The following is a 21,437-nucleotide window of genomic DNA, read 5'->3' on the forward strand; positions in this document are numbered from 1 at the left end:
GACAGCCTGACAGCAGAAACGTAACAAATTAAATAATCAGACAGAACCAAAGGAAGTAAACATTTCTAAGGAATAAGATCAAAGGGGCACCCACAAACTCACCAGTTTAAAGAGCTTCCAGCCTTCATGCACACTTTGCAGAGCAAACTGGGTTTAGCAAGACCAACACTTTACAGAAGACAACAACTTCACTCAAAGTCCTTATAAGAGATCTACAGTAATAGTTTAAAACTACGAAACTCATCCAGCAGGCAAGCCTAAAAACATCTGTTTTCATGAAAGAGAACTCTGCTGGGAGAAGTAGCTTCTAGAGCATTCCTGACAGAAAAGCTGCCACAGTAGAGGGACCTGGCATGAAACACAAATGTGCTGCCAAGGGTGCAGAGGCCTCACTAGCCCAATAGCTCAGCAAAGGTCCCAGTGAGCATGTATGCTCCTGGCACTTCATGACTTGTGTGTAAGGACCCATCGCTCCCAAATACTTGTGGACAGAGCTCTCAACATTGCCATTCCTAAAGAGACACGTCAAAATGCTGTCAGATGTCAAAAAGGAAACATTTTTGCTTTATTTTTAAATTTTCTTTTGGAAATCTATGTTCTTCCACTGCCATTCAAGATTTTTTAATCTAAAACTGTCAAATGGCTGTGGCTTTGATGATACTACTCACTTCCATGTTTCAGCTGTTGGCATCAATGTTTTAAAAACATAATGTAGCTGAACCAGCGACTGAGTGAACTCACTTGCAACACCAAATCCATCATAGACAGATTTTTACCTTTTTCCTGCAGGATCAAAAGCACAAAGCATTTAGACAGCAATTACATTTTTAAATCAACAACCAATACTGGTTGTGATACACTGAGCTACACTGAGTTCTGACCTTCAGTTTTACTCTCTACAACATGCTTGCACATTTGTCCCTTTCTACAGAGCAGACAAAACAAACAATAAGTTTTCCTGTGGAGGTTTCTGGTGTTTTTTTCTAAAGCTTACCATCACAAGAAAAACAGTCACAGCCAGAACAAGAAGATGAAAGGCTCTGTGTGCACCGGATGGACCAGAACCTGTGTTCTGATGTGCCTGCTGTGCCTCCCCGGGGAAAATGAGCAAAGCTGCAGGTTAGCTGCTCCCTTTTCACCCCAGAGCCTTTGAACTCCAGCCAATTAAGAGTTGCTCTATTTCCTCTTCCTCTATTAATGCATTCAGGACATGTATCTGAAAGACTGATGGAATAGACAGGGCAAGAATCAGGATCCTCTGAATGCAAGATTTACCTTTGTAAAGTTTCCATGTACTTTTAGGATTTTATTGCTACAGCAAACAAGAATTCAATGCCACACAGAACAAGCAGGCAGTAGCCCAAAGCTGTTGCTCTTTTTCTACTCAAGCCTATAGTAACACCAATATATATATTGGATGTAGTCATCTTGTCTTCCAACACAAGCAGATTGGTGTAACAGTGATTGTAAGGCAGAACCTCTCACCCAGCTCCATCTTTGGGATACACTTAAATGCAGGTGCCATCTATGAATCAGCCTCCTGCACAGAGCAGAATTTCTAGCCTGCAGCACTGACAGAAGTCATGTTGGCAAGTTTTCTCCAAGCTACCTCCAATAAATCCTCCCAAGTGTTTAGTTAATGAAGTTAAAGCACAGCTTTGTCCCTAGACTAGCTCCTAGAAGAAAATCCTAATATAAGAGAAATAAATCACATGGAATACTCTGCATCAGGTTGAAATGTTCATAGCCTGTACTCCAGAACGAGCCACAGTGTCCCAGAAAATGAATGGTCTGTGGTCACTATCTTCACCTCCCTCCCAACATGTACCCAAACTCACACCGGAATTCTATGTAAAGTCCAATTTCAAATAACTTAGAATTGTGAGTTTTGACATACACATCATTATTGCTTTACTACTCAGAGCAAGCAGTACTACATACTTGCATTCCAAGGACCTGAAATCTGCTCAGTTTTTAATCTTGGAATTTTAACACAGGATCACTGGAAAATTAGTTACTCCTTCCCTCTGTTACACAAATGTCTATATGCAAAGAGATTTCCTACCAGGAAAATATTCTGCAACTGTATTTTGGCATTAAGCATCAAAGAATATCAAGTTCATTGTATTTTGTAAAGCATTATATATATCCAGTTTATGAAGAAAAAAAAGGCTGGGGAAGCCAACAGGGGTTCCAACAAGTTGCATTAAATTTCTCTTGAAACAGCAGAGAAATTCATCCCTAAAACACTAACACAAACTTGTATTTTTGATACATCAACCAAAACAGTTAGTGGAAAACTATTAATTGTAAATTGGGAAAAAAATGATATAAAACAGAATTCAAAATTACACTTAGTCCTTAAAAATTATGGATCCTGTTTGTCCCTTGTATCAGCTTTGATCTGAAGGAAGATGTAGAGTACAGGTTTGTATCAGAAGCTGCAAGAACTCCTTGTCCTGAAGAAATCTGAAGTGTCTTCACAGCACTAATAGCTTTTCAAGCTCATTAGCAAGGCAGCTCTGTATTATCTATCTCATTAACTGGCACTTCTGAATTTCCAAGTGATCTAGTATTTTCCAGGGGAAGTTTCTCAGTTCATCAGGGGCAACTCAAGGCCTTAATAACTCTGCCAACAGAAGAATAGGGAAAGCCCCCTATAATAAACATCCCACCTTAAGGCAGGACTATTATGCAGAGTTATATGGTTTGGTTTTGGGTTTTTTTTAGTAGTGTGGTTTCCTAAAGGAAAGAGAAACACAAGCACATTGCATGTCTGTCTACCATAGTCAGTTTCCAGTAAGATTTAAGATAATTTAATTATGCAGCTTACTAGCCACTCAGTCAAAAACAGTCAACAAGTGCTCAAAGATCCAACAGCCTGCATTGCCTCTACTGGGACACACAATACTTTAGCACTTAGGGATGTTAATTTTAAATTAAATATTATTAGAGAGGTTACACAAAACTGACATTTAATATCTGCTCACTCCTGATAGCACACTTGTCACCCTGCACCACCAAAACAAGAGGAAGGAGCAATGTTCTTCAGAAGCAAGGCTGAGCTGTTCCACCTTGATGTCTTTACCCAGTACCTTCTAACAACAATTATTTTGTGTGTAAAATAGTTTTAACACGCTTTTCTGTGCATGTGGACAAAAGTACCCCAAACCAAACAAAGATATGCCTTCTTGGAATAATCAAGTTATAACAAAGGTGTTGTCAGAAGCATGGAAAAGATGTGCAACCTACACTGAGAAATCACGCTTCTGTGGGAAAATGAATTAATAAAGAGCCTAATACATTCTTCATCTTTACTGCACTTTTCAGGCTTTTTTCCCAGAGTCCTTTTGCAAGCTCTTCCCAGTCTAATTGATAGTAAAAGGGTTTTAAAATCATGGGGATTAAGGGTTAAAAGGAAAAATAAGCTTAGTAGGCCCTGGAAAAAATAAACACCCTAAGCCCATGGAGAACTCGTACTTGCTAGAACTGCACTGTGTAGCTAGTACATGATGATTGATATAATTATTAGATGTGATGATTATTTAGTAATTAAATATAATTACTGCTTAATCAAAAGAATAATCATGAGAAACTGTGGTCAGTGACCTAAGAAAGATCACGAGAAACTCATGTCAATGTAAACAATAGAACAATATAAGTTTAATAATTAATATGTGTGTTATGTAACGATAGAATATAAAATACGTCCAGCTCAAAAGCCATGTCGGACTCAGATCTGGGTCTGTACCCCTGATTCCCAGAGATCTTAATAAAAGCACCTGCATATAATCATATCCCATGATTATGTGTGTTCCTGAACGCTAACATAATCTGCCTTTGGACAAGGAAAGCACAGACTGTTACAAGAGTCTATTATAGGAGTGTATCTTTCATACCTCAGCAAAGGTGCTGATTTTAACATCCATAAAAGTGAAAGAACCATGCTGATGTATTCTCTGCCATTTCACAGTGCAGCAGTTTTCCTCCTGCTGCCGATGCAAGCAGGTGAGTGGTAATTCTGGTTTTGTCTCACTGTCTAGACTTGGCAAAGGTATTCACATCCAAGTTTTAAGGTAGAGTAGTACCTTCAAGGTGTTTCACACTTGAGGTCTTCAAGCCTGGCATCAAGCACCCTAAGGCTACCAGACACTCCAACTAAGTTGTACATGCCTTCCAACTGAGCACCCCAAATCTGCATGCTCATCATAAAATATTGGGGTTTTCAGCCATAAGGCTGAAATACAGCCATAATGCTTTCAGCAGACCATGTAGCTAGCCATAACTTGCCATAATCTGTAACACACATCACTGAATGGTTGGACATGATGATCTCTGGAGGTCTTTTCCAATCTGAACAATTCTGTGAGGATGAGATTTAACAAGATCTGTCTCATGGGTTTTGGCTTAGTACAGAGCAGGTTCTAGCATACAGAACTAAAGATTTCCATATGGACCCTTGCAGAAATTTGTACAACATTCATCACCTACAATGCTGTTCCCTTGGAGCATGTAGCATTCATGGGATAAAGAGATTTGATTGTAAGTGTACATTGGTGTATCATGTTTTCATGCCTATCACAAACAAAATATTAGTGACTTCAGATGATATAACAGAGAGCAGAGGACAAATGGCATATAGATGTACTGGTACTCCTCAGTACAACTGAGAGTGCCACAACACCACTAGCAATTACTGGATTCATTTTTTCTCTTTTTTTTTTTGTCCCACATTTAAAATGTCATGAATAAAACTTACTTTTTTTAGTTAAGGTTGAAACCTCAACAGCCAACAAGGATACAAATCAATTTGTTCCAGTAGTGCCCAAAAAAACCCCAACCAATGTCTTTACAGTAATAAAAACTGAATGTAATCAAATATCTGATTTGATCACCTAAACAACACATAAGGACAGCAAAGAACTCTGGTTGTGCCAGTTTTTATTTTCCCACATTTTTATTAGAAGAATTGTGTAGAATTGTCACAATACATTAATACTACTTCTGTATTTCCTGTACACAACTGCAGCCAAGACTACTTAGGACAAAACCTTATTTAAACTGCATTTGCACTATTTAAACTGCATTTACACTATTTCAGCTTAGGGTTCTCAAAAGCAACCAAAGCAAACACAGAAAGGCAGGTACACTTATTTCCACAAAAACACACTCGTTGAAGAGGAAGAACCATTTTGTTTGGTTTGGGGACATTATGCTATCCTGGTCAGCTATTAAATACAGCTCAGCAATCAAAAGAGCAGCACAGATCAGGAAACACACCCCATGACATTAAGGCCAAAATGGACCAGAGAGGTTGATCCTATCTGATGTGCTGCACATCCACAGCATGGTAATTTCTTCACAAAGCTCAGCCTAACCTGGAATTCTATTTTTTTTCCCCAGAAAGCATACTTGCCTTGATTTAAAAGATTTTAATAGAAGGATGTTGTGGATTATCCATAAATTAGATATGACAATAATAAACTAGCATAATCAAAAAGGGCCAGGTGCTATATATTTCTTCTATGAGTTGAGCTAGTTGATCTGTAGAGTTTAACCTGCTTAGATTAACAACTCTCTAGCCTCAGAAACATCTCCTATTTGTAGGCACCTGTAGACTACAAGAAGCTACTTAGATTGAAAACCTTCAGGCTTTTGTTGTAAAATTTCTTTTTTCCTCTCCAGAAATAATTCTTGTAGTTTCTTTAAAGACAACTCAAAACTTTCCAGTTTTCCATCATTCAGAATTCTAGACTCAGTAATGTTACATTGGGACAATAATACTTGTAACTCACAATATCCTCCCTACTCCTAACTCACAATACCCTCCCCATACTCACCTGACCCCAAATCTTTTGAATAAAACCTTCCAATGGGGTTCAAATACAGCCATCACTATATTCATGCCTCTTTCACAATGGCCACTTTACAGGACATAGCTATCATTTACACTCTCTATTTTCAGATGGTGGAATTTATCCTATAATTTTCTTTTACTTTTTTTTAAAAGTAAAAAACAGCACTACTGGGTTGGTAGCTTACTGGAAAACCTTGGAAAACATGTTACTGCACCTCTAAGATGGAAATAACACTTAACCTAACCTCTGCTCACCTTTACATATTACATGGGGTGCAAAGGAATCAACTTCAGCAAGGACACAGAGTTTCCTACCATTGGCCTGTCCACTAAAAAAGTGGAGAGCAAAGCAACTGGTAAAACATATTGTCTGGGTAATCTGTGTATCTTACCTGTAACTGTATTTTTCTCTAGACACTAAGGTTACAAAACCATAAACATTGGGATGTAAGAGCTCTTTCACAGCCCACCAACGATGTGGCATCACAGCATTCAGTTTGTTTTGTGCCATCCCGTTTACAAATTCAAGACATACAATTTAGGAGATGTTAGTTACTGGCATGATGGGAGCCCAGTTAGGCCTTACTTGTTCCCACCTCCAGTGTGTCAGACTTTAGAATTTGAAATGGATTACTGCACCTTTCACAGTGTCAGAGACACTATTTTACAAAAAGGAGGAAGACAGCTTTCAAGTCAATTTTACAAGGACAATTGGCTTCAAGGATATAAATTAAAGATGAAATGCAATAGACACAACAGCAAAAGTTTTCACACCATGCAAACATAATGACTGCTCACAAATCCCTTGCAGTCAGAAGGAAAACAAACTCTTCTTTCTATCGGTCAAGCTAACCTGCCATGTCATACCTCTGTTACATTATGTGTGATTACCCATTTCCTTACAAAACTGTACAGCAGTCAGAGCTCAGCTTTTGTCAAATGGTGGATAGCTGAATTCTTTCTGTTTTGAAATACCAAGCTGGCAGCCACAGGTAATTTCCAAGCTAATCAGTAAAATGTCTCTAGCGCCATAATTTAAAAAAACAAAAATCACTTTTGTTTCATAATTAATGTTCTACAAGTAAAAGTAGTGGAATCACCTGTACATGAAAAGAATCAGAAGTAAACCATTTACTCTCTTCAAAGAAGTTAACGACTCAATTATTTTTCCAAGGGAAGGCAGGCAAAGTTTAAAGCTCAGTGATATCTCTAGAAGATTAAAGCAACAAATCAAAGAATACTTATTTTTTATTATTCTTTATAATTATTATCCAGAGCTTCATGTTTACTGTTAACAGTAAATGACAGGCCACACTGCAGAGACTCATACTCCTGTTCTGCCTAGAGTCAAGCCAATCGAAACCCTGAGCTATGGGAAAATGATATCAGAGGCACTTCAACAGCTATTTCATACCTATATATTTAGAGAGACCTAAATCTATCCCTATATAAATATATATATATATCCTTCCTGGCCTTAGCTTAAATTAGAAAAACCTGGAAACCAGGTGGATTTTGGTCAGTGAACTCCCCAGTTCACTTCAGAATTCCCTTCCTGTAAGGAACAAAATTATTATTTTGGCTTGATTCAACTTGATCTATTTCTGTTTTGCTGCTAAACCGTGCTTATTTTCAGAACATTAACATTTGCACTGAATCCTCACATTTGGAATCTGTAACTCCTGGAAATGTGGCATCCAGTTTTCCAAAAGTAGCACAGCATTTTTCTTACCAACCAGGAATACAAATGCAGACACTGCAACTACTTTCATGGATCTCCCGAAGGGCTCTAGTACCCTAAAGATTACTTTTTTTCTTTAAAGGAAGTCTCTTACACACTTATCAGGGTGCTGAACAACTGCATATTGGGAGAGATTCATCACATATCCCACCACTCACCCAAATCCACCTGACCATAGTCATCAAAATACAAAATTGACAAAAGGAAGAGAAGAATCTCAACCCTTGGAGCTCCTGAACCTGCTAACAAATTTCCACTCAGTCTTGAGAGATGGCAGGCACACAGTCCTTGCATTACCAGCTGGGGACCCACTGACACTTCCCACTCTCAGCTCAACGTGGCATATCCTTGGGCAAAGCCAAGGATGACTAGGGGAATGAATACCTGCAGAGAAACAGCCTTGTGAGGTCTGTGAGCCATCTAACTTCAATGGCTTGTCCTGTGCAACCCATAATCACATCATTACAGGCTACCTGAATAGAAATGCCAAGAAAAGCTGTTAAGGGATCTTTTAGCTCTGCATCAGTTTTGCACATACCTTAAATTTACACAGGACAGAGAGCTCCCACAAGGCAAGACTCACACTTTCTGGTGTCCCAGAGCAATTCAGCCCAAAACAAAGCGATACTTCAGTGAGAGCATGGTAGACAGAGAAAGGAAGGGAGTTGCTGTAGCTATAAAATGGCTCGAGCCTTCATGACATGTTACAGGTCTGAAGGTACAGAATCGAGGTATGTTATTCCAGAAATGGTGTTTGCATTTTCTGTACTGTTTAAGTCTATCACCAGGAGTTCAGCAGGGCAAATGTGACCAGCATCACAACACCAACCTACAGCATCGCAGCTTGCTGCTTTTCACTCTGCAGCCCCTTCTGTACCTTAGCCTTGCCTCCACACCAGTGCCCCCACTCCTGCAGTGACACCTCCCTCTCACTCTCAATTTGCATTTTAGTAACCCAGATTCCCCACCTATATTTTGCTACTATCACCTAAATGTTACAGGTATTCTGTACAGCCTGGATATACTCTAACAGTGCCTGGGATGTCAACAAAAATAAACTGCAAATTATGGGGTTTGTTTCTTTGTTTCTAGACTTAGCATTTGACTCTTAAGAGCAATCCAGGGTGGGCAGACCCTCCGTAGTAAGGGTAACCAACCTTTCTGCTGGAGCTCTGCAGGGCAGGAAGGACAGATGCTTGGGGCAGGAAAAGAAAGGCTGCAAGGAAGCTGTTGGGAGCACTGCTGTTGATCTTCAGTAGTCCTGCAACTCCCTCAGTTCATCTGGTGGTGCTCACAAACAGTTCTATCTCTCCACACTCTCTCATAAAACTTTTATCCCGATGAGACTATTTCCACATCATGTTCCTATTATCAGGATCACAAAAGCCAAGCAGTTAAGTACAACAGAACGATTTCCTTTCACTTTCTGCATCAGAAAAGTAGATCTGTGTTTAAGAGATAGATAGGAAACAGTTGACCTTGACTGCTGTGTTTCCAGTTGTTGGTACTTACTCAATTTTATTATTAACATGACAATCTCTCTTGAAAACTTTAAAAGATGAGATTCAACCACTTGCCTGCAGACCATGGGGTCAGGCAATTAAGCTGTAGAAATTCACCCATCACCATGTATGTTTTATAATACATGTAGTAAGTAATTATTCTATTTATTTTCTTTTTTTTTCCCAAAGAAAAATACCATAAAAAGCAATAGCCAGATGACAAATTTGAACATATAAAAATTCTTAAAAAAACAGAAATGCATTTTGCATATTATGCATTTCTCAGAAATGATGCAAAATGCAAATGGCACTGAAATGTCTTAAGTGAAACACTTCAGCCCAGAAGCTGCCTGCCACTTCTCTGATAGCTATTTCTTTGTCATAATCAGGCAAGTTGTTTTGACAGTTTCACTTCTATGTTGACTATAAATCTGTGAATATTTCATGGATGACTGAACTGGAACAACTATCAACAATATACATCAGCTTGGAGCACGAAGATTCAGCCATGGTCCAATGTGCTGAAAACCTGTATTTACTTTACACTGTGTAATTCATTTGGATTTTATAAAGTAACTGTAAACTGCATGACTAAATTAACAATGTACTTCATGAGCTGCATTTAAATAAAAAGGAAACAGCTCAAGTAGAAAAGAGGAAGGAAGAGCTTTCTGAAAATTAAACTCAAACAAGTGCAAAAATTCTTACAGGGCTGCAGCTTTCCTAGGTCTCCATGGAGTGCTGCTTCCTTACACCAAACCAGCTTTAATTCATGTTGCCGTTTGGTTCCTGCCATGGAAAAAGCCACGCACTTGTGTCAGTACAGTCCATGTCTGAGGAGCAGCTGCTCTGGTAGCTCCTGCACTTTCAGCCTGTGACAGACAGCAGCTGATTGACACCTGCCCAGAAGGATAAAGGAGTGCCCTAAGACAACCCTCAGCAGGTCCCCACTCCACGTTCTCTGAAAGAAGCCTCTGCTTCAACAGCCTGACCCTACGTGGCAATCACAGCTGGCATCTGAAATATGAGGCGGAATGAGCACCTGGCATCTTGGTCCTTTCCATGGCTTTATTTGCAGCTGCTGGGTGTTCAGGCACAGACAGCACAGAGCACCTCTGCACAGAACATGACAGCTGCCAGTATCTGCAGCTCAACAACAGAGCAGTGAGCCTGACAAAAGATGCTTTAGAAAAAACTGCTTTGCAGAACAGGGGAAGACGGTTGGAGGCAGGAAATATATTCTTATCTTTAGAGAACTTCCAGCTAATTTGATCATAAGTCTCTTCTTCACACTATAATTGACTCTGTCTGAATCTCAGAAAACTGCTGCAGGCAGGGAAGAGCAATTAACTTCTTTAATCAACTTTGAAAAACCAACACAGTTTAAATAATTAAAGTTACTTAAAGGTAACATAGAAAACTTACAGTAGAGGAAAGAACAAATCAGGTTTATCTGAGTGTCATCTCCGCATCACACGTGAAAGAGTGCTATGTGCTTCCCTATCCTAAGACTGAGCAGAAAAAACCCTTACCAAGATAAACACTATGTTTTAAACTATCCACATACAACTTTTAAATTTTAAATCTTTGATGTCTAAATCTATTTATTTTTTAAGTGCATATTTTTGTTGACTTAGTATTTTTATCAAGGGCCCTTGTTTGTTTGGGGTTTTTTTTTCAGTGTTGTCAAAATGTCTGCTGCCTGTATTTTGAGGGCATAGCAGATCAGATGTGAAGAAACAAGAAACACATGAAAACCAAGAACTGCTCTTAAACCCTCCAAATGGCCGAACAACAGTCTAACTAGTTCAACAACTTCCCAAAATCCCTTAGGGGTACTCAAGGAGGAATGAGAACAAGAAAAGCATATTTTCATTCCCTTTCACAGCCCATTTTACAGGTTTCCACTCAGAAAGAGCAAAATACAAATACCTTTAAGGTGGCTATCACAAAATGCAGCAGCTTGACATCCCTGCCACACTCTGATTCTGCTCTGTCTCACAACTATCACTGCAATGATCACATGTATTGAAGACTTTCAGCAACTTACATTTAGGAGATCCAATTTCATAAGCTTCAGCTATTTTGTCAAAAATAGAAAACAGCTGCAACAAACAGAAACAACAAATGCAGCACAGAGGGGCTGCACACACTGCAGCCAGCTCTGCTCCACACTCTGGCCTGCTTCAGGTAGGCTCCTGTCATTCCTGCATGCTTCAGGGACCACAAACAGCAGAAAATGCAACTGGCACATCCATTCTCAAAGAAGGACACCAAGGAAGAGCAGAAAAAGTCTCCAAAAGAGTCCCTGGCAAAGGAGGAGAAGCTGTTATCACCTGCAGCTTGCTGTCTCCTGCAACCACCACCTTAGCGTTATGATTGCCTGGCAGTTTTTCCAGAATCCTAAGGAAATACTATAGATCCAACATCCTCAGCAGACCCAAAAAGCTTTTGGAGCAGATCCAGCAGCAGCCAGACTGCTTAGGCTTTGGTTCATCTCAGTGAGACACCGAGCTGCCCACATTGTGTGGGAGAAGGAAGGATCAGCACTACCATGAGGTCCCCGTTCCTGGTGCACAAGTTACAAATCAGAGAACTTGGGAATGCTACCTTTGTAACATGTCTGTGTTACAATCCATGTTACTTTTAAGTAACTCAAATTATTTAAATCGTGTTGGTTTGTCAAAGCACATAAAGAAGTAATTTTCTTCCCTGCCTGAAGCAGTTGTCTGAGGATCACAGAGAGAGGTATTCAATTATACTGTGAGGAAGAGACTTAAAATCAAATTAGCTGGAAGGGCTTTAAAAGATAATCACTCGTGAATGACATGATGAATTAGTGAAATCATGTTAGACTAGTCTGTACAAAGAGGAATGAGCTCATTTGACATATTTGTTTGTTTTCATTCACAATAAGCTCATTAAATAAAGTTTCGTTTATAGAGGATATTGTCCTGTAAATTTGAGAGATTGAAAAGGATTGTGACACTCCTTCCCCCAGCCTATTGTTCAAGCATGAGAAGAAAGTGAGTTTGTCAGGTTTAAGTATAAGCATTTGTCTGTAGGACCTAAGACAGCACAGTTAACTCTAGATGTACAGTAGATTCAAACAATGCTGACAGCTCACGTGACTAATGTTATGGGATGAAGCCAGGCTCAATAGATACCTCTAATCACCCTAAAAAGATAAGATATTAATTGCTACATATTCACTAGATATCCACCCAGGAAGTCACACATAGGATATCCAGTTTCCACTTGAGACATAGCCCCAAATATATGCAGAGTTCTTTTTTTTTTTTTGTGTGTGTATGTGCTTATACCTCTCATGCTTGTTAGATTTATGAACACCAGCAGTCACTGCTTAGATAAGTTATACATATTTAATTCTTACATTTTTCCTCATAAATTAATCTATACAGCTTCTACCCATTTACTGCTTCAGAGTTCTCTTCAGTGACCACCGTCTTTATAATATGAACACTAGCATAATATTTCAACTCCTGTAGTACCAGCACTCCTCTTGTCCCCTGAAACAACTCCTCCTACACACACAACTCCACTGACATTTCCTACCACCCTAGCATATTCACAGGGATTCTTCATTTAAAACCTTTATTCAGGAGTGCCAAAATTCAGTGGGTTTCCTCACAAGGAGATGGGGAAGACAAAGGTATTACATTCCTCTTTTTCTTTTGACCAGCAATTTTTTGTCTAGCACTAGAGATAATGCCAATTTAAATGGAATACCAAATTACTTCAAGTTTATTACAGCAAAAACTACAAAATAAACCCTATGTTAATCTTAATAAAACCTCTCACATTTCAGGTGCCTTTCAGATTATCTTTCAACATCTATGCCTTTGATTTCACTGGGACACAAAAGGAATTTACAGTTATTAATCTCCTTTATCCAATGGCCCTGTTTTCAGCACCAGTAAGACAGCACAGCCTGGGAAAAAACCAAAACCATCAGCCACTTCAGAAATTCATCTTGTGTTCTGCCTATGCAAAGCATAAGGTACACATAAGCCTAGACTCTCTATTCAGCAGCAGCAGCTGCAGGGTGATGTTGGCAGCTGGGTTAAGACACAGCAGGTGTTTCTCTGCTGCTGCTGCTCTTCCCCTTCCATGTAACACAGATTCTGGACCTCTGCAGGCACCTTAAGGATTACAGTCCAGAAGGAGAAGCCAGAGTGACCATAAGAGGGGCTGGGAAGGAGGACAATATCAAATCAGGCTGGCAAACTCATGACCATACCTGCAAAAGTCATGTATGATATAGAGAGGCCTTGAGTGATCACCACAGATTCAAAATTTAGCCCTGTACCAGCCACTGTGAAAAAAATTACCCCACATGAAACCAGATGTGTAACACCAACTCTACAGCTCAAGCAGAAACTTATATTCTGATAAGTCTCAATAAATACTCAATGTATTCTAGTTTCTTTCTTAAAGGAACTGGATATTAACTGTCCTTGCTCAAGAAGCAGGACCCTTTGCAGCCACTTCCCTGGAAACCTATCATCTGTGCATGGTTTATTACCTCATTACACCAATGGCTGAAGAAAAATGAGACTCTGGGAGCTGTCTGCTGCTGGTAAATATTTAACTACCAGAACCATGCCAACAGACTTTTCAGCTTGATTCTCCCTAAGTTTACTCCACAATCATGCTTTCCTCATCCCTTACTGCCTGAAGCTGAGTGTATAGTATTTAGCACATTTTTCCTCTAGGGTGTGAATAGATCCTACTATTATGATAGCATTTGCTCTAAAATGAACTTTAGTCACTCTTATCTTTTCAGATAAAGAATTATCTGAATGTTTGCTCTACACTTGCTGCTTTATGAGCTTCAGCTTCACAAATTAGAAAAACTTTGCCCAACTATTAACAGAGGGAGAGAACCGTGCTTAGCCTCTGAAATTATTCAAAGGGGACAGAGGGGCAGCATTTCACAGTTATGGATGAAGTGTTATCCAGCTGGGCAGAGACCAGGATAAGGAAGGGTAGATGTGAAAAAAGTCATCAGGCAATTCCAGGGCTCAGTAGCTAGAAAAGTATCAAGTGTAGAGCAGCCCCAACCTTTGCACCATTCTGAGGATGTAAGACAAGTCCTTTGTTCCAGCTGTCTGTTCCAGGCTCACAGCTCCTGCACACAGAACTGCAGGAATAAGGCACCTCCTTCTCTAAGGAGTTTAAATGAGAGAGTGGCTGTCATTCCAACTATCACTTCTCCCTCTTCTTGGCCTCTTTTTCATCTCTTCAGCCTGTTAAAATTACACTTAGTATATCCAACTTAGGAAAAAGAGTCTGTTGAATCCTCTAAAGCTCTGGTCCTCAGGTCAGCATTCAAAACTGAAAGAAGATTACTGGAGCAGCTCACAGAAAAGAACAGGCACTAAAAAACCCCTAAATTTGGAGTCACAGAGTCCTAATATGTAGATCTACTTTCTAAGAAAATTGACTACATTCATAAGGATTAGAATGCTACAATGGCATCAGATCCAATGGGCCAATATGAAATACACTTCTGGACACATTTGTGGGTCTAAGCAACATTGCAATTTTGTTTTATGCCTTTTATGTGCCATTGCAAAGATAGGACAAAGCAACTTTCTTTCATAGCTCTGATTTTCAGCAAAAAGCTCTAGTTAGACTGTTTTCAGCAGAGGAAAGTTGATTGGTTTAGTTTTTTTAATAAACATTTCAAACATCATTTATTTCTGTAATTCCAGCTCAACTGTCACCATTATAAGAGTAATGCCAGGACTGCACTCCCAAATATACCTTCAGATCCATGGCAAGCAGCAGGACTCATTATTATACCAGCTGTTTTATTTCTGTATTCCACTAAAAACACAGGATTCACACAGCAGGCATTTTATGAGCATGAGTTAAATTTGCTTTACCATCAGGAAAAACAAAACAGTTAATTGTGTTGCATTTGGTAGTGGGCAAGGAAAAATAGCTTCCAGTTTGACCTCTGTCCTTTCCACAAAGCAGAGACCAGCATCCCATGGTGCTGGCACAAAAAGAAGTGCTATGGCTGGTGCTGAAGGCCATGCTGGCAGGCTGGGACAGGGCCAGCATCCCAGTGCATCCAGAGTCCTCATCAGCTCCCAGCTCCTGACTCACACAGAGCTCTGAACAGAAACTGAGAGCCACTGCTCCATGTACAGGCAAGATATTGCCAATTAACTGGCTGGCAGCATCTTTCTTCTTTGAGAGACAGCACCTCTGGCACCCACTAAGTACCCATCAGAATTCTTAACCTCTGCCTTGGAAAAGAAAAAGACAATTTGGCTTGCTAAAAGAAAACCTGACGTGCTATTCTTGACAAGCTGCTCACCTGGATTCACAGCATCGCTGAGTAGATGAGGTTAGTGTCCAGCTGGCTCAAAATCACACTTAGCTCTCGCCTCTGTAATTAAGAACTTAAAGATGCAGTTATATATTATTAAAATGTTTTCACATTAGCTCTGCTAAGGCACTGTAAGCATTAAAAAGCACTTACTGATACAGCTATCATCAGGAAACATCTCTACAAAGGCAAAGGGCATGCTTCTATGTGAGTACCTTAGCTATTACTGCTGGTTCAGAAATATCTAATTAAAAAAAAGCCAATAAAATTTTCTTCCCCATTAATTAAAGTCATTAGCTGCAATACTGATAATGATCAATGAATAAACATGGCATAGGTTTTCCAGAGAAGTTGTGGATGCCCCATCCCTGGAAGTGTTCATGGCCAGGCTGGATGGGGCTCTGAGCCCTCTCCATGGTCCAATGGAAAATGTCCCTGCCTACAGCAGAGGGGTTGGAACTAGATGATCCTTGAGGTCTCTTCCAACCCAAACCATTATATGGATCTATGATGATAAAATGCTATTCGAAGTATTTTAAGCCTAGAACTTTCAAAGTAAACAAATAAATGTCTCCTGCCTGTAAAAGTGGCCACAAAAAAGGATTTATAGTATAGTTATAGCAGCAAAGCCTCTCAGTATAGCAACAGCTCATATGTACAAAACAGGTAAATAACTACACTGATTGATTTTCCTTCAAAGTAAGATTAACACCAGTTCCTTGGCTTTTTCCAAATCTAGGACTTTGGCTGTTTGTTACATGCTTCAAAAGGTATAAATTTCAATTTTTTAATCTATAATAAATCATGCTAGTACTATTTATTGACTTCTGTTATGTAGGAGAGGGTGAACACTAAAATAGAAAGTATTTTTAATTTTTGAATGAGACCAAAAATACTTTGACAGAAAATACCTGAAAAAATACCAAAGCAATAATCTAACTCCCTTTGTTGTAAAATCTATTCGATGCTGAAACTCATTCCCTTCTGGAACAACACCATTTGCATTCAGTCAAGCCAATCTTTAACTTAGGTCACCACTATTGACCAAGTTTAAGAAAATCAAATTAAGAAAGTCCAATCCCAAGGAGTAAAATATATCCATCAGCAATTCACTGACACACACACACACACATTCCAAATCTATTTATGTCAGCCCTTCTGTCATTGCTTGTCTACAGGATAAGAATCTCAGTTTTTGTAAAAGAATGTATTATCCTCTTGATTGTGAAAGAGCTTGAAAAAAACCCTTCTACTCAAATCCATCTCAAAGGCTCAAATCTCAGTGAAAGGCAAATACAAAGAACCATAATATTTTTGTTTAGCAGATAAGTGCCTAAAGTTTCTGGGAAATTATGACATTAAAGAAAAATACACACACAAAATATTCAGGGAGTTGCTTGCCATCAAGTGCCTGAAGCGGACACAGATGACATTCACCAGCACAATTACAGAGAGGAAAAAGGTTTCTGTACCCTATAACCTGCTTTGGTTAAGAATTTTTTTTTGCTTCTGTTACCTTGCAAATTTGACACTTAGACAAAAAGCTGCATCCTGAGGCAAGAGCCTCAAACAAGCTCAGGCTCACTGCTCTCTTCCCCAGCTGGTGATTAGGTGTACACTACATGCCCCCCACACAACACAGAAGGGTTTCTGGTCCAGGTGCACCATCACACTGAGAGGCTGTACACTGCTTCCAGGTTCACAGCTAGCCTCTCCATATGGACAGCTTTTTCTGGATATTGCAGCCCACTCAGAACAAGACACAGTGAAAAGCATAATCATGCCTACAGAGCCCAATCTGCATATCCAAGACCATCTGCAATATGAAAGCAGATACCCAGGACTATTCCATCTCATCATCCTTTTTAGTGAAATGGAGAAAATGACACCGGCCAGGCCCTCAAACTGGCTTGTTGCTATATTGTCAGGAAAAAAGACAGTGGGAGCTGACCCGAGTTCCCCACAGTCACACAGTAAAAAGATCCTTGTAAATCTTTCTCACATTATAAAACTTCTTGAGAAGAATGCAGTCTGCAGAAGCTACAGCAACATACTGAGTCCTAAAGGCTTTTATTATGAGCATTTTCCTGGAGCTCAAAATAGCATCTGGATGGCTTATCAAAAGTCTACAAAATTAGAAAAAATACCTGATCAACAAAAAAGTAAGGAATAGAGACTCATAACCATCTTTGCAACATGCCATCCTGGAAGAAGAACAAGGGAAAATACAGTCACAGTCTCTTTGATACCACAGGATTTCACTGGGATATAGTTTCTCAGTGTTCCAGTTCCAAGAGCAACGATTTGATATGGATAAATAAACAACATTAAAAAAACTCTTTCCTCACTTGAGACTGATAAGTATCTGCAGGTTGTTTCCTCCTTATGTTTATTTTATTTTACTCTCTGAATGAATGAAACTCAATTTAAACCCTACTGCCATATTTACCTTTTGCTGCTGCAGGCTCTGAGGCAACATGCAAACACTACTGAAATTTAAACAAAGATATTAAGGAACACTATCAAAACAACTTAAACAAGAAGGAACAGTCTGAATAGTTAGTTCTGCACTGATCAAGGGTTATAAATGCCACAGAGTGGATGTTACAGTAGACAGAGCATGCTACAACCAACCAGAAATAATGTAGGTGAACTTCTCAGTAAATATTGATAGTCTGGGCTAAACATAAGAGTCCATTAATTCTGTGCTTTCACCACTGCCTTCAAATCAGTGTTGTTCCACATTTCTCTCTGAATATGTGCTGTTTGGCTTCAAACCTATTTCCCTGAAGTCAGACACACTAGATTTTTCTGCTTCTGTCAGTGGAGGGCAGACAGGGAGAGAACATGAAAGCAGGGAACAAAACAAAAGCTCCTCTAACTGCAGCTTCCCCCTTAAGTGGATCCCTTGAGAACACCAAAAACCACATCATGACCCCAACACAGGCTGAGAAAGCAGCACTCTCACCCCTCAGCAGGGCTTTGAGCTGCTCTGGAATGTAAGAGCAGTGAGGTGCCTGGAGCAGGAGCTAGAGGCACACCGAGGGCCAGCTGCATTGGGCTGGGATACTTCTGTGGTCAGCAATGCTAAGTATGATAAATTGGCTTAGGTTTTTTTTACATTTTAAATTACACACACTCTAACTTCTACAGCAGCAAGGGAGGCCCCATGCCACCAGCAGCCAACTGATTTAAACAGAATGTGTGACCTGCCATCCCAGTTTTATCTGGCTGCAGATAAAATAAAAAAGCAGTAGATAAGGTGGATCCTCTGTCGGCTCCAGGCCTCGGAGTAGCTGCTGGCTGAATGTTCTTTATGATGGCCATATGGAGTATGGATGTGCATATGGAGCATTTCAAATTTGTGCTATGGAAATACATTATGCTCTTGCACACTTGCAGGTAAGATCAGCTTGTGCCACAAAAGCACGCACTGACCTATGAACCAGGACATTGCTTCTGGCTCCTTCTAGTGGGTCTTGCTGGTCTGACTGCTGCCACAAGGTGCTGTGTAATTTTCTTAGAGTTCAAGTTTTTGAGCTGTGTAATTACTCACCCAAAATCTAGAATCAGAGGCACCACAAAGGTCAAAAGCAGTATCTAGGGGTTTGAATTCTAAATGTTATATGACAGTCAAAGTTTTTAGTAGTAGATGAATACTCTACATGGGCATTATTTTTTAAAACTGTTAATAGTTTTTGATAACTTCTACCTTATTAGGTACCTTTATGCAGTTACTTCTTTTATTAGTTACGAGTATTCCTAAGTTCCAAAAAATCTTTTTTATCATACGTCAAGAAAAATACTAACTACTGATACTTAATTCCAACTGAGACAAAATGAGCTGTAATTGTTAGCAGTAGAGTGCCCAGTTAAAGGTCTTACTTCCCAACAACCCAAATCTGTATTTATATTAGAATGCCAGTGAGATCACAGTTTTCATCTGCTGGCTCAGTGGAATCCCCAAAAATAGTTACATCCCTATTAATGAGAAAAGTTAACATGGCTATTCCAGAAGGAGAAGTAACCAGGAACTCACATGAAAACAAGCTACAGATTGTGCAGCATTATGAAATGCTGAAGAATGGCACTACTGTGAGGGTTTGCACAGTTAAAGTCATATCAGGGTTTGAACTATAGCAAAATATATGCACTTTACACTTCCACTGCCAAGAAAAACAGCTTGGGGTCAGTACTCCAAGGAGCATGCATGGTTTAATCAGTATAACTCAGTTTTAGAGCCTGGGTTATTTGACATCTCTTTAAATTACTCCAGCTCAGTCATATTTCCAGTGTGCTTAAAGCCACAGGGCACTGCAAGACCAAGCCTGAAACACTAGCCTCCAAACAGCAATCTTCATTTTACCAGAAAGGCTACAAACACTGAGCCCACGCCTTTGGCTTCTGATTGAAGCTCACAGATGTAAATATGAATTATGTTTTCATATCCTTTAGCCTATCAAACTCTATGGCATCAGATAAATAATGTTACTGAAAATCACTATAATAAAAAAATACTGAAGAATTATCTCACACCCAACAGATTAAAATGGGAAAAAATGGCAGACAATTCAGTACAGAAAATGACAGTTCCTCTACATTAAATTTGGACTAGCCCCAGCTCTGCAAAAAATAATAATGTTACCTGCCTCACAAAAAAACCCTTTTGACTGAAATCTACTGCAGCTACCTGAAAAAGTGTACCAGTCACAACTGACTGCAAAAGATCCTGCTGTGGTACCAATGCCTGGGAACATATTCTGGCAGGAATCTTGTCTCAAAATCTTTATTATAATTTTCTCTGTTTAAGTGAATTTCAACTCATCCTACAACAGGTCATTTCCCAAGTCAACTGAGGGCAAAATCCCGAGCAACCTCCCCATTTTCAACCCTCACTGCTTCTTTGTGGGGCACCTTTAGCAAGGCTTAGGCCTTGCAATATTACAGTAAGCACATTATGGCTTTAAAACACTTTTGAAAACCAACAGACAAACTGCCAAAAGGTGTGCCACAAACATACGTAACCTGATGCCTTAATAGGACAGGACCCATCTGTCCAAAAAAAAACCAGTTTTTGGGAAAGCGTTAGTAGGAACCCAGGATATTGCAAGCAGCACGTAAGATTAAAAGAGAATACACAAAATGAAAGCAAAGTCCCATCTAACAGAGACGCCATGATTCAACCCTACACTGCAATTGGTTACTGAGCACAAAAACTCCTCACAAAAGAGCTCCAAGGACTTGATTTAGTTTTCCTGTTTCAACACAGCTGTGGCCATCCAGCAGACAAATGAAAATGGGAAGGCAGGAAAGACATACTCACCCTCTGGCTACAGAAAAAAAGTGATTGTTCAAGATCACTATTTGCTGTGTCTGCATTCCCTCCCTTCCCAAACTTAAGAGACTTCCTGCCTTTAGTTAAAAATACTAGCATGTGTATTGCTCTGGAAAAGTATTTACAGAGCTGCAGGAAGTCCTGATCTCAGCATAAACTTAAAAAACTGATTTTGTCTTCTAAGAAACTAGCGGCTTCCTGGTAGTTTTATCTGGAATTTTAAAATTTTGAAAACCTGGAGTGAGACGGGCCAGTAAATTGAAGTGTATCCACTGAGAAGCAAAGTTAAGCTCCCCACCTTGCCACTTCACTAATATCCCTTCTACCTAAAGCACATGAACAATGCAGATCAGATACACAGCTCTTACAATGCAGCTGTGAGAAGTAACTGCCTTTAAGTTCCAACTGTTTCATCTATGTTAAAAGGGTCAAGTATTTACCAGAGCCACTGATCAAGATCACTTGACTTCCAACATTTAGCTGATTCAGTATCACCAGCCTTGGGTCCAGGACTCAGGTCAGCAAGACCACTAACTTCAACTTCTCCCACAGCATTTCTTTTACTACAGATATATAGCTTCTATTTGGCTTATATTTTTGTATTACAAAATAATTCTTAAAGTTTATTTCCTTGTCTA

The 21,437-nt window shown here is 39.6% G+C and overlaps 1 protein-coding gene across 5 annotated transcripts in view; it reads right to left on the bottom strand.

The window, feature by feature from the left end:
- Positions 1-21,437, bottom strand: part of MCUB (mitochondrial calcium uniporter dominant negative subunit beta) — a 51,342-nt gene that overhangs the window by 17,025 nt on the left and 12,880 nt on the right. Inside the window, exon 2 of one of the 5 annotated variants that reach the window (XM_085578998.1) lies at positions 15,453-15,524. The exons of 3 other annotated variants lie outside the window; for them this stretch is intronic. The gene's annotated coding sequence lies outside the window, so the exon portion shown is untranslated. Of the gene's footprint in view, positions 1-15,452; positions 15,538-21,437 lie in introns of all 5 variants that reach the window. One more of the 5 variants, XM_085578997.1, reaches the window with a different exon arrangement.

Source organism: Lonchura striata, chromosome 4 (genome assembly GCF_050655825.1).
Source record: "Lonchura striata isolate lonStrDom1 chromosome 4, ASM5065582v1, whole genome shotgun sequence".
Classification (NCBI taxonomy): Eukaryota; Metazoa; Chordata; class Aves; order Passeriformes; family Estrildidae; genus Lonchura; species Lonchura striata.